Source organism: Penaeus japonicus, unplaced genomic scaffold (assembly GCF_977035675.1).
Source record: "Penaeus japonicus unplaced genomic scaffold, GWHDUDI00000001_assembly GWHDUDI00000031, whole genome shotgun sequence".
In the NCBI taxonomy this organism is placed as follows: Eukaryota; Metazoa; Arthropoda; class Malacostraca; order Decapoda; family Penaeidae; genus Penaeus; species Penaeus japonicus.
In genome coordinates, this window is record NW_028234433.1 from 3057309 (window position 1) to 3061886 (window position 4578).

The following is a 4578-nucleotide window of genomic DNA, read 5'->3' on the forward strand; positions in this document are numbered from 1 at the left end:
TACTATTATCCTGGAGCATATCTTGCTCTTTGGAAATTCCTGAATGTCCTCCTTGGTTACCAAGTATTCTGTGTGTTCCTGGGGCACCAAGTCCTCTGGGGGCTCCTGGGGTGCCAGTTCCACTCTTGTCTCCTTGGCTGCCAATTCCACTGTGTTCTCCTGGGTTGCTACATCGTTTTGGTCCCTCTGAGGGGGGTATGTCCCCAGGAGAATCTCGTGTTGTGGAGGTATTCCTGTAGGTCTGTCTGGGGGGTGGTGGTCTCTGTTCCAGGGGGTCCTGCCACAATCTGGGGCTGTTCCTTTTGTCAAATGGCTCCTTGGGGTCTGTCTCTTTGTCTTGCTCTGTTTCTTTGAGGTTTGAGGGGTGGGGGGATGTTCTGAACACCTTGGGGCTCGTTTTCCCTAGGGGTTAAGTCTCTGTTTGTTCTCTGTTTCCTTGTCTTGTTTCTTATCCTATTTGGTCTTTCTGTGGTGACTGTTCCTGTTTGCAATTCTCTTCTTTTCTATATTCAGGCTGGGTTTGTGTATCTTGGTATTTCTTATTAAGGAATAGTTTCACAAATAGCGTAGAAATACCTGTTTTCTTTGGTGGGGACCAATCAGTGACGGGAGTGTCTGTCGTTGTTGCAACAAACGCTATATTGTTGTTATTCAAACACTGGTCGATCATGGTGTGTACTATGAAATTCGTCATCCTTTTAATGTCTCTAGTTGTGTTTCTCGTTTTTCTAGAGTCTGATATATCTAAAACAATACTGTGGGCGTTGTCGATCTCATCAGGGCTGTATAACTTCCTAATCTGATCACACAGGACCATCTGTGCCCATGCTTTTTTCGTTGTTGAATTTCTTTGGTATATCTTGGTGAAGCTTGGTTTCAATTATACAAAGAATATCAATATCCCTCTCCTTAATTATCATATCGATTTCATCTAAGTGACCCTAGAGAGACAACATTAACATGTTCTACTTTAAGTGTGTGTGACCGCCGGATCTGTTGACCCATTTGCGGCGTCAAACATTCTGTTCGGTTTTGTACTTGTTTCTGTTTAAGAAAACCTTTACGTTATCAGGGAACACATCGGATTCTATCAACAATTCTGAATTGATATCTTAGCCTCTTATAGTAACAGTGAAGCTTGAATAATATTCATGTGTCATCTTAGTTTTGAAGGTTTTAACATTTGATATATTGTCAAAATTACTAACGAGAAAGTCTTCAATATCTTCTTCGTTTGTATCTGGATGACAGCTAGTAATATATAAGTACACTACCTTGGGACGGTCGGCACCTTGTAGGGGCTTTGGTGTATTGCGCTCCTCCTTTGTTTTTCTTTTTTGTTTTCTCGAGGTAACAGTGACGAAACCTTCCTCGTCTTGTTGATGCGATTGATGTGTTTCCGCTCGTTCTTCGTAGTTGTTGATGACGAGCGGTGGTGCTTGTGTAGTAGGAGGGGTGATATAGGGGGCAGGAACTCCAGGCACGTGGTGATGTGTTGCAACTTCCCAGTTGCGGTTGGGTGGAAGAGGTTTTTGTTTATTCTTCCTTTTACTATTTCTAATGTAACTTCTTCTTGGTGTTACTTGTGTAGAGGCTTCGTTCCTTATACTAGTTGTTGATGTCTCGGCGTTGTTCCTGGGCAAACGCTTGCGTGGCATCGGGCGGGGGGTGGCTGGCGTGTCAGCAAGGTCGCGAGTCAGCTTGCTCAGTGTGGGTACGAATGGAGAGGACGAAGTGTCAGGGGAGGGTGGAGGTGGTGGGGGAGAGCTAGGAAAGGCATTGGTCGTGGATACTGCCATGGAAGGAGGGGAAGGAGGGAGCGGAGTGTCAGGAGAGGGTGGTGGTGGTGAGGGAGAACTAAGAGATGCATTGGTTACGGATACTGCATTGGAAGGTATAGGGGAGGAATGGTTTTGTATGTGTTTATTTTGTGGTGTGGAGGTAGAGGACATTCTGGTAGGGGGAGAGGATGTAAAGGGGAAAGGTTCGAATGTAGACTGGTCATAGGTGGGGGTTGGGAGATCGGATGTTGAGTGATGGGAAGGGGTTGAGGTTATTGTGTCGGATGCTTCTTTTCCTCATTCCTGCGTCTGGGGAAGCACACCTTGCTTAATCACACTGCTCAATGCAGATTGTTGTTCGAAGAACATTCCGATCAGTAAGTCTATTTCATTTTCAACAAGATTTAGCCTGTAAGCCTTGCCAGGTGTTTGGCTGGGGACTCCTTATTCCTCCTTGTTCCCCTGGGATTGTACTACTTTTTGAGGTCTTTGTTTGACTAGGGGGCAGGGTTGGGGGAGGGGGGATTTTTATCTATGCCATTTACTTCCCTAAATGTCCTCTCCAACCTATCCAAGGACTGTACTACTTTCACTAGTATATCATTGCATTCATTTAGCTTCACTAAGGGGGAGGGGTACACTCTAGATGGCTCGGGAGGAGGGGGAGAGGGAGAGGGAGGGATATCGTCTTGTAGTCCTCCAGGGGGGGTGACGGTCCTCTCTTGTGCACTTTGTTGTCCTTCTTGAGAAGAGGCTACCTGAGGAGTATTCATTCCTTCAGAGAGAACTGGGGGATCGTCTTGTGTTGTAGACATCACACCTCTCTCTTCTTCTAGGGTGTTTGATGACTCGTCTAGGGGGAGGGGGGGGGGTCAAGACTCTTCTCTCTTGAGTTCGATTCTCTGTGTCTGTTGATTCTTCCATGTGACATTGTTCTATAGGGGTCTCAACAGTTGTAATCTCCTGTCTGGCCCTTGTTATTGTGTTTTCATTACCTGGTGTTGGAATTACGTTTTCTGACCTTGTGTTTAGGATTTCACTCGTTCCAAGGCCGACTTTAGTATTTGTTTGGCATACTCTCTTTTTCTGAAGAACCCTACCATTTCTTCTAATGCTCTCTCTAGGTTCTCATCTTCACTTATTATTCTTTTTATTCTAATACCTTGGCAGAAAGGTAAGGATCCCTTCAGGCTCGGATGATGGCTCGACTCAAAATGCAAGTACTGATGTGTATTGGAAGGTTTGTAGAATGTGGTTGTTTATGGGCACATTTCACTGTTCCAATACACTAAGGTGTCTAGGAAAGGAAGCTTTTCTTTGCTCCATTTTAGAGTAAATTTCAAGTCTGGGTGGAACGTGTTTAGATCCCGAAAATATCGTCTATGTATCTAAAGAACATCTTTGGTTGATTTTGTAGCCTTTTCCTTTTCTTCTTAATGCTTGCATGGACGAATATCTCGGCTATGGCAACTAACACAGAGGCTCCAATAGCAGTACCTTTACATTGTTTATAGTATCTGTTATTGAACCTTAGTAGTGCCCCCCCCCCCCTAAAACATGATCAATCCCCTCCTTGATGAGATAAGATAGTGGTGATAGTGGTGGGGGGGGGGGGTGATGTTGAAATCAGCTGCTAGGCGGCCCTGGACATACCCATAGTTGTTCTCATAGTAATTTTCAACCACCCAAGCAGCTTCTTCTTGGGGGATTGATGGGTATAATGACATAATGTCAATGAGAAACATTGTGCATCCTGCATTTTCCTTAGAAAATCTGAGGTATCTTGTAACCTTTCATGAAGAATGTCTAGAAGGGGGGTCAGAAAAGTGGTCAACAGTCTATCTACTGGCCTGGTTGGTGCACTACACCCACTTAAGACCGGTCTCCCTGGCCATGTCCCTGTATCTTCTTCTAAAGCCTTATGTGTCTTTTGGAGAACATACCAATGGGGATGCTTGCCTTGTGTGCTAGGAGGGCATCCCTCTGGCTTGCTGAGAAACTTCTGATTTTTATTCCTGGGTCATCCAAGGTGTGGAATCTGTTTATCAGAAGTTTACTTTCTCTTATCACTCTTTGCAAGGCTTCCTCTGGATGTTCTAGCTCTTTGTAAGTCTCAGTGTCATCAAGGTGCTTGTTCCCCATCTTGATGTAATTTTCTGATTTCAGAACTACTAAGACCCCATCCTTGTCAGCTTTTTTTTTTATAACTACGTTTGCATCTCTCTCAAGTTTGTTTAGGGCTACTCTCTCTTTATTTGTCATGTTAGGTCTTCTTCCTCTGTCTACTGTTCTTTTAAATTCCACTAGATGTTCTTCGATTCTCTCATGCAACCCTGGGAGTCTTCTTAGAGGGGCTTTCTCAATCTTTGTCATAGGTAATTGTGAGGGTAAATTCATCCTTTTCCTTTGTGTAGGGCCTATTTGTCCCGGGAGGAGGGGATTTGTAAACCTCCTGTTTGCTTCTTCAAGTTGTTCAAAGTAGGAGGTCACTGCTTCTATTTATATTTTCTTTTTGGGTGGGCTTGGGACAAGAGATCTACCTTTATGCAGGATTGAGAGTTGCTCCTTCTCTAATTCTACCTTTATTAATATTAGCTCCATCCCCAACTCCCTCTGGCTTCTTCTTGCCACTGCCTTCTTTCTGCTATTCCTTGGACCCATGGGGTGTTTTCTTATCCTGGAGCATGTCCTGCTCTTTGGAAATTCCTGAATGTCCTCCTTGGTTACCAAGTATTCTGTGTGTTCCTGGGGTACCAAGTCCTCTGAGGGCTCCTGGGGTGCCAGTTCCACTCTTGTC